General features: G+C 41.5%; 1 long non-coding RNA gene across 1 annotated transcript; it reads left to right on the forward strand.

Annotated features, from left to right (window-relative positions):
* The first annotated feature begins 4881 nt into the window (after positions 1-4881).
* Positions 4882-9678, forward strand: LOC125462512 (uncharacterized). The gene is made up of 3 exons (XR_007249672.1): positions 4882-4987; positions 5316-5365; positions 9613-9678. It is a non-coding gene; the product is annotated as an uncharacterized LOC125462512 (long non-coding RNA).
* The last annotated feature ends 382 nt before the right edge of the window (positions 9679-10060 follow it).

Consider the following 10060-nt stretch of genomic DNA (forward strand, 5'->3'; position numbering starts at 1 on the left):
GTGTAGGTGCCAACATCTTACAGTGTACACACATTATGCAATCAAACAGACTTTCATTTAGTTTTGGTGAGCAAGCTACCATCTTGAACTATGCAGCTCCAGTTAGTACCCTCTCATAATTCCGCTTATGCCAACATTTCAATAAGCAAGGAGCATATAAAGGAGCATGACACCTCTTCATCAGGGCTGAGACTAGTGTGTTTCAAATTCCATGCCTGAAAACAGGTTTAATTGAGTAGCTTCTCTAATATCTGCTTATAGGATAGAGAAGTGCAGTGAATAGCAGCACTGCCTCTGAACCAGTTGAAATCCCACTCCAGGAAATGATGGCGTGAAAGGTGCATTCATAACACGGCCAAATAGTTCAATGATCAACCTATTAGTTCTTTCACTATGCTAATGGCAGACATTAAGAGCTGGAGAATAATTCCTAGTCAAACATGCCTGATATGGAGCGGTGCCACATACAAAGTTGCTGGAAAAGCTCAGCAGGTCTGGCAGCACCTGTGGAGGAGAAAACAGAGTTAACGTTTCGGGTCCGGTGACCCTTCCTCAGAACTGACGGTGGCTGGGAAAACGTCAGTTTATATGCAGAAAATAGGGACGTGGATGGGGTAAGGCGTAAAAGATAAGATAGAGCCCAAAGAGAGAGAAAGACAGTTGGACAGACAAAGGAGCTGCTAACGATCAGGCTGGGAGGGTGAATAGTTGTTGATGGGGACTGTTAGTGACTAACAACGGGGGTGTGTAGTGGCAGGCTGTGTGGTAACAAGGCCTGGTGTGTGGGGTGGGGGCCTGGGACATGGGAGAGTTTAGGCCCTAAAATTTTTGAACTCAATATTGAGTCCAGAGGGTCCCTAAGTGGAAAATGAGGTATTGTTCCTCCAGCTTGCATTGGGCTTCGCTGGAACACAGCTGCGAGCCAAAGACAGAGACGTTGGCCAGAGAGCAGGGTGGTGTGTTGAAGTGGCAGGCAACTGGTAGTTCAGGGTCTCTTTTGTGAGTAGAATGTAGCTGTTTTGTGAAGCAGTTGCCAAGTCTACATTTCATTTCCCCAGTGTAGAGGACACCACATTGTGAGCAGTGAATGCAGTAGACTAGATTCTGGGAAGTGCAGGTGAAGTGTTGCTTCACCGGGAAGGTATTTTTGGATTTTGACCCTGTGACAGTGAAGGAACAGCGATATATTTCCAAGTCAATATGATGAGTGGCTTGGTTGTGCTGGTGTTCCCCTGTATCTGCTGACTTTCTGCTTCAAGATGGAAGTAGTTGTGGGTTTGGAATGTGCTGTCTGATGATCTTAGCTGAATTTCTGCCATGTATCTTGTAGATAGTACACACTGCTGCTACAGAGCGTCAGTGATGGAGAGAGTGAATGCTTGTGGGTGTCATGCCAATCAAGCAGGCTGCTTTGTCCTGCATGGTGTCAAGCTTGTTGAGTGTTGTTGGGGTTGCACTCATCCAGGCAAGTGGGGAGTATTCCATCATATTCCTGACTTGTGCCTCTTAGATGGTGGACAGGCTTTGGGAAGTCAAGAGGTGAGTTATTCGCCGCAGTATTCCTAGCTTCTGACCTGCTGTTGCAGCCATTGTGTTTATATGGTCAGTCCAGTTGAGCTTCTGATCAATGTTAATAGGATATTGATAGTGAAGGATTCAGTGATAGCAGCACTATTAAATGTTAAAGGGTGGAATTTTATTTTATTTTCTTGATCTGAGTTTGTGAAAGGTGCTCTATAAATGCAAGTATTTTTGTCTTTGCTTTCTTTCCTTCCACCAGGAATATTAATATTTTAATTTCCTAACAATTGAAACATCTTGTCAATCTCCTACATATTATGACAGTGGCAATTGAGAACTGCTCAGAGAACAGGTTTTCACTTGGCGAGTTACCACCTGTGCTTCATAGCATAAAAAGTAATCAGGAGGTGAGGTATTTGTGCTATTGTCAAATCAGACAATCTGTCCAACACCAAGGCTTTTAGTGGTAACACCACTAATAAAAACAACTTTCCATGATTGATTACTGTGAGACATAAGGGATGGAACTGGAGCTGGCTAACCTCAAGGGAAATTATGTTTCGACACATGCCATTAAACTGAGGGGACTTTTTTAGTGGAAGAGCGCTGCCCTGTGGAAAGGCTTTCCAACAGAAACAACTTGCGTTTGTGTAGCATCTTCAAACTCGTAAAAGTGCAATAAGGTCATGGCGGATCAAATCCAGCTTCAGTGGGGTCACAGAGCAGGCAGTAGTTAATCATCCATCTACAGTTCCCATTTTGTGCTTTTGCTAAAAATTGAATTTCACCCTGCAACATTTTCACTAAATTCAACTCCTTCGGAATGAGAAAATTAACACCACACCATTTCTTCCAGCAGAAGGCACAAACCACCTTGTAATCAACCTTTATCTCAATTTACTGAATCTCCAGTAGGTGGGCTTGAGTTTATTGCCCCAAGCCCAAAATTAATCCAGAACAATTCTAGAATATCATTCCCTCAAGACAGTGAAAGCTTGGGCTTAATCCAAGAAAGGTTTAATGTGTGACAGCACTTTGGAACTGTAATAAATTGAGAGATCCAAATCTGAAGTGGAGCTAGTGTTTCATTTGATTCATGATCGATAGAAATTTGAACTGTGGGCCTGTCACTTCTGATCGTATTAATTGACTCCAGGTATGGATAGAGGTACTTCTTTCACTTGAGGTCATGATTCACAGTGACTAAAGCATTTTATGTGTGTGAATCATCCATTGACGATCATTGGGATCATGACGTTTCAAGATCACAGACTGTGCAACTCTCCAGTCCTAGAATAGCATGGTGTCCAACAGAATTACAGAGAAGAAAATGAAGAGGTCATTTAAATATGAAAGTTATAACCTTCATCTGTGACATAGAATTCACATAGCAGCAATAATGCTGCAAACAGGCTGTACATCTGCAGAGAAACCTAGTTAATGTGAAAAATTCATTGCCAATCAAGTGCTGGCCTCAAGAAGTTCGGCTAATGCTGGATGGAGTAGGCCAACATAAGTCTGAGGGAAGTGATGAAGCAGAAACCAAAAGAATTAACTTCCAGTGGGTAACAAGAGGGAGAAAAAGAAGAAAAGATGGAAATGTTAGTGGGACCATGCAAAAACATATAAATATTGAATAGGCAAAGTTTATGGATAATACCAGCATTGATAAACAGGCTGTGCAGTCAGTTGAGGAGGTCAGATGTTAAGGACCTTAGCGTGATTCTCTTTGTGTCCTGCACAAGACCTCCTAAGATCTACTTTTCTCTAGTTAATTACCTGTCCCTTCACTAAACCATTTCCAGCAATGCCTTCAGGATTCCCTCCTTGGATTGATTGGTGCTTGACACCTCGACACATAGCCACATTAGTTGTATCCATTATTCTGCAGACTCCTGATGCATGTGGCAAATGTTAAAAATGCTTTGTCCTTGGCAGTTGGTGCTACATAGTAAGTATAGCATTGTTAAATAGTTTTTACAGGCAAGGGCTGCTTACTGGCTTATCTGGTAGATGGGACCTGCACCAGAAATGTGTAATGATATTTCTGAACTGCTTAATTAGAAAAGACCTATATTTTACTCCAATATTCAGTTCCATTTACTCATCAAACCAAATGTTTGTCCAGAGCATTTGTGGATAAAGCTGGCTCTTGTGGTGCAGTGATAATATCTCAACAGGAAGCCTTGGATCAAGCCTCACTTGTTCCATGATGTGTCATAACAAGTTGATTTTTCAAATGTCTATAATAGGGCATGATTGCGATTCTACATTTCTTGCATCCCTGCCCAACCTCTTGGAGTTCAAATGAAATTTGAGAGGGTTAGAAAAAGGAAAGAAATAATGGATGGGAAAGTGTTAACCTGCCAAAGTGTAATTCTGTCACTTTGGTTATTTTCTCAGTACCTGCTGAACCACAAATACATCCCATCATCCAACACTTGGCAAATGAATACGCTGTAAATTCTAATTCTAACTTTGACAGAGAGGAATGAGAACAAATGACACTGAGCCAAGTGTAGTTCCTCTACCCTCCTTGGGTCAAGTGACAAGTGTGCAGACAATGCTATCACTGTTTTATTCTGTATCATCACAGATTGCAAATACTGCAGTTTAAAAGCAAATTGAACAGGGCAATGAATGAGGTTTGATATCCTGAACCAATACTACAGTAGGTGATAATGAGGTGTACATTTATAGCACTTTAACCTTTGATGCAATCATATAAAAATGAGTAAGTTAAAATGAATCTTGGAAACTTAATAACATCAATTCAGTATTATTACTGTGTCTATAAACATGGCGGGAAGCAATCAGAACAGCAAGCATGAAGCAGTAACAAATTATTTTTATAGCTCAAAGTCCTCTATTTCAAATTAACTCTATTTTCAGGCACCATGGCTATAGATAGTTTAGCTTTGTTCCACTTAATGAGTGTATTGAGAATGATTTGGTATATTTGAATGTTATACAATGGAAGTGAATGGTGTGTAATTTGATCCATAAGGCTTCCAATCTTGGTTCATAACACCACATTTATCCAAAGTCAACCACATGATTACAAATTGTAATATTGCTTTTGCTTTCTCTTGGATGTCATTGCTAGTTTCAACATGTTAAATAAGCAAAGAATAGAGTAGATTGAATGGCAAATTTTCAATGATCAAGTAAGTGAATTTTCATGAATGAGATTGTTTGCTAAAAAAAAATACAGCGATCAAAACAGTCTCTCAAATGTATTTCGGGATCTATGCATTTGGCCTAACGTAAAAATGATTTTGACTAGTTTAGATCTGATTGTTTGCAAGTTGTAACTTTACATCAGCAACTGATTCATTTCCACAAGCCAGAAACTCAAGAAGCTGCTGAAGGACTGTGCAGCTAGTTTCCAAGTGAACGAGAAATTGATCCAACATGTGAGACTGATTTAATCAAAGGGTTCAGATGAAGTTGTGTACAACTAGAGGTGAGGTCAATGTTATCTTCTCTCAATGAGTTAAACTAATTAACTTATATAACCTACTTTTATCTTGACTGTGTTGTGAATGTGAGGGGAATATATTACATGTAAGGCCGCCAGTGTCACTGATAGCAGCTCTCACAATTTTGATGCATAACACAATAAACAATAGTCACATCATCTCTACATTGGGTTATAAAGAAAACTATTAACTCTAGTATATGCTTTGCTTAACAAATATGAAATAATGTGTTTTGCTTGATATTGATGACTAGAAAGATGCTGCAAGTTCTACTTCACTGCTGACAGAATTTATGTTTTTACAATTAACCAGATCAAAGCAGATTCAAAGAATGATCTGGGGCTGTCCCTGTCTGATGTAAGGTATGTGATTTTTATATAGAATAAAAATATATTTTTATGCAATTTATTTTTGTGTTTGGATTCTGAACTGCTGGTATGTGGAATTTATCCTGTATGTATGAGAAGGTTTAATGGTGAACTTGTAATTATTTTGACAGCCATGGTAATTTATTTTAAAACACAGAATGAGACTGAGAGAATCCCTAGAAAGTAATAGGGTTTTGTTTTAACTGGGAGATTTTTAACAAGTGAATAAAATAAAGTATACTGTGTTTGGCTTCAGTTAGAAAGTTCTGGAATGTAATTTTTGGTTTGTTAATAGCCTGAAAGGATTGTTTGAAGCTGAGAAAATCTAAACCCAATTGTATAAACACTCAATGAAGAGGCTATCAATTTCTCAAGATGGGAAATTGAATCCACAGTTCAGTTCAGCAATATAAGTGTGTTAGAGAAGGGAATTCTATCTGGTGTGAGTACTTTAAAGGAGTGCGGTTAGGATTAAAGGGATTGTATTTTACCATATGTTTCAAAATCTTTAAACTTGTGATATATCAATAGTTTAGGTTATTCTATTTTATCTTCTTTTCTTCTGTTAATAAACTTTCATTTTATTGATAAAATTGAATCTGGAGAACTACACGATTGTGTTTCGGTGAAACAGCACATTGTTAAAACTAAAAATATAAAACAAAAGCCAGGTTTCCATCTGGCATCAAACTTGTCCAGCAATATCATCCGCTAGATCATTAGACTTGTACGTGGATGTCTCAAAATGTTTCAAAACTAATGATGTAAGATAATGGAAACTGCAGATGCTGGAGAATCCGAGTTAACAAAGTGAGGAGCTGGATGAATACTCTCTCCGGGACTCCGGCACCCCCTTGTCCTCTCCACATTCCCATCCAACCCCACCACACCCGGCACTTTCCCCTGCCACCGCAGGAAGTGCTACACTTGCCCCCACACCTCCTCCCTCATCCCCAACCCAGGCCCCAAAATGACTTTCCACATCAAGCAGATGTTCACCTGCACATCTGCCAATGTGGTATATTGCATCTGCTGTACCCGCTGTAGCTTGCTCTACATTGGGGAAGCCAAACGGAGGTTTGGGGACCACTTTGCAGAACACCTACACTCGGTTCGCAACAAACAACTGCACCTCCCAGTCACGAACCATTTCAACACCCCCTCCCACTCCTTAGACGACATGTCCATCCTGGGCCTCCTGCAGTGCCACAATGATGCCACCCGAAGGTTGCAGGAACAGCAACTCATATTCCGCTTAGGAACCCTGCAGTCCAATGGCATCAATGTGGATTTTACCAGCTTCAAAATCTCCCCTTCCCCCACTGCATCCCTAAACCAGCACAGCTCGTCCCTGCCTCCCTAACCTGTTCTTCCTCTCACCTATCCCCTCCTCACAACTCAAGCCGCACCTCCCTTCCCTACCTCCTAACCTCATCACACCCCCTTGACCTCTCTGTCCTCCCCAGACTGACCTATCCCCTCCCTACCTCCCTACCTACACTCACCTTTACAGGCTCCATCCCTGCCCCTTTGTCTCCTCCCCACCTATCTTCTCCTCCATCCACCTTCGATCCGCCTCCCCCTCTCTCCCTATTTATTCCAGAACCCTCACCCCCATCCCCCTTTTCTGATGAAGGGTCTAGGCCCGAAACGTCAGCTTTTGTGCTCCTCAGATGCTGCTTGGCCTGCTGTGTTCATCCAGCTCCACACTTTGTTATCTCTATAATGTAATTTGTTACTGTTAGAAGGGCAGCATCCAATTTGCAGACAGCTTTTTTCCACAACAAGTAATCCGATCATGACCAGATAATTTTTGTTTTTGATGATGGTGGCTGGGTGACAAGCATTTGTTGGGGTGCCAGAAGGAATTCCCTAACCTTTCTTCCAAATGGTGCCATGGGATCTTTTACTTGTAACTGAGCGAGCAGATCTCAACTAAATGACTTTGACAAGTGCTAAGTGTTAGGTCTCACTTCTTCAAAATCCTAAGTTGTTCTGCCCACAAAACCATATGATCTCATCATGGTGGGTGATGCTTGAGGTTCCCCTCAGTATCAACCCTTTCAGAACCTTACACTCTAATACCACAAACAGTGCCATTTTGCTTGCTCTCCTTTCTCCTTGAAGGAGAAAGTGTCTTTCAATGCCAGGAACCAGCTCTGACAGTAAGAGAACAAAGAACAAAGAAACCTACAGCACAGGAACAGGCCCTTCGGCCCTCCAAGCCTGAGCTGATCATGATCCTCTGTCTAACCTGTCATCTATTTTCTAACGGTCTGTGTCCATTTGCTCCCTGCCCATCCATGTACCTGTCCAAATATATCTTAAAAGACGCTAACGTGTCTGCGTCTACCACCTCCGCTGGCAACGCGTTCCTGGCGCCCACCACCCTCTGCGTAAAGAACTTTCCACACATATCTCCCTTAAACTTTCCTCCTCTCACTTTGAACTCATGACCCCTAGTAATTGAGTCCCCCACTCTGGGAAGATGCTTTTTGCTATCCACCCTGTCTATACCCCTCATGATTTTGTAGACCTCAATCAGGTCCCCCCTCAATCTCCGTCTTTCTAATGAAAATAATCCTAATCTATTCAACCTCTCTTCATAGCTAGCACCCTCCATACCAGGCAACATCCTGGTGAACCTCCTTTACACCCTCTCCAAAGCATCCACATCCTTTTGGTAATGTGCCGACCAGAACTGTACACAGTAAGTGGAGAGCTCCAGCTTAATATTATGACAACCATGATAAGTAGCAATGAGCCAAGGAAATTGCTTGCCAAATGAGTCAATGAGATAAAATTAGCAAAGGAGGAATGGGCATATCTGGTGGAGAAGATGAGAAAATATTGCAATCTAGATGAAGAGAATATTGTGCACCCTTACCAGTCTGACAGCATATCAAAGACTTCTACTCCAAAAATCTAGCTCTCACAATCTTCTTCCTGTTACTGTGGTAGTGTGATGCTTGACATGTGTCATGGAAACAGGACTATTTCAAGAAACTGAGCCAACGTGGTCAGCACCTTTACCAATGGACCCTCCACCAGCTCAAATACAGTGATATTGATGGGTCTTTATACAAATTTAGATAGGATGGGACTTTTAGAGGAGCAGACCACAAGTGAATAGGAGTTGGAAGAGGCAGAGACAGGAGTGGGCAGTTACCAGAATGGACAGAAACAGACATGCTCAACTGAGCATAAATGCGGAGTTTTGAAGGTTACAAGAGTGAAGCCTCTACTTGGAGCAACTGAGGTGTTCCAAAATGTCAAAGTTCCTTAAGGCAGTGCAGGCTCATGGGCTGAGAATGGAGGATTATTATATTCAGCTCATGCGCACCACCATGGGTCAGGGCTTTGAATATATGAGCTTGTCCATTGAGAGAGTGGCTATCTCACAGACAGCCATATCTAGCAGCACTTGGAGTGCAAGCAGGAGCAGAGCATTCAAACACACAGAATGCAAACAACGCTTTCAATGTTGGCTGGTCAGTAAGGCTGTTGATGTAAAGATGTTTGGATTGGATGCCAGTTATGCTGCAGCTGATGTTCCCCTTATCCATTCAGATGTCAGCTAAGAACTGAGGCCAACACCAAAAAAGGATGAGGGCACCTACATCACAAGGTGCTGACAACATCATTGGCTACCTCAGCCCTCTGACTGAGGGATGATCAATGCAGCAGGATGTTGAAATGGAAGCTTTCCCTGCATTGACTGCAGGAAAAAAAAACATTTGTCCCCACAGGTAGATCCACAACAAGGGCATTTGCATGTGCATCTCAGCTTTTGAGAGAAGTGAGCAAGCTGTACCATCACTCTGAGGCTAGAAAGGGCACAGTGCCTAGACATGTCTGACAGTGGAGGCTGATGCATTGAGCAAGTCATTGACTGGTTCACTGAGATGTTTTTCACTTATAAATGGTGATTTTGTCACGCCAAGGAGACACTAAATATTGTCAAATGTGCTAGACATTCTTTAATGATGAAAGTAGAAAAGAAATAAGAAATGGTGAAGGGAAGCAAATCTGTTTGCTGAGACTAGTCAGTAGATCGGTTTCACACTGAATCTTCAACAGAAGTGTTCTCAGGGGCAGTTCGAAGTGAGTTTCAGCCCTAGGGTTCAAAGGCATAGTGCTGGTATTTGAGCTCGAGTCCATCCTTTGAGATGAAATAAATTTTCAGGGTCTTTCTGGTTGCTGTTGGAAAAATTAATTCTTCACAAATCTTCATTTTCTAGATCAATCAGGAGTTTGACAACTGTTGATAAATGAAATGGAATGCCATCTTTTACTTGAATGACTGGAACTCTGCGGTGAATCAGGAAGTTATCAGTGTGTGGTGAAAATTTTCTTCTCCTTTATGGCTTCTGTTTTATACACTTCCTGTACCTCTATTGCATTTGCAGAGATTTCTGCAGTATTTTTGAAGAGGTATCACATGTTGAAAAACACTGTGTTGCTTTACTTTTACAGCAGTACCTCCTGATTTTTTACTTTTCACTGGATGCTGTCAGGAACCTTTGTGTAACTTAAGATCATTTTAACTGCATGGTTCACCATGTAATTTCTTCATTTGTGTAATAAACTTTTGCTCTGGTTAAAGAAAATGCACAGCCTTGTACGAGCATATCTCAGTGATTTGTTCCTACATTAACTAAACAAACAAACAAAAAGATCTGTCGAAAA

The sequence above is a fragment of the Stegostoma tigrinum genome, chromosome 2 (assembly GCF_030684315.1).
Source record: "Stegostoma tigrinum isolate sSteTig4 chromosome 2, sSteTig4.hap1, whole genome shotgun sequence".
Classification (NCBI taxonomy): Eukaryota; Metazoa; Chordata; class Chondrichthyes; order Orectolobiformes; family Stegostomatidae; genus Stegostoma; species Stegostoma tigrinum.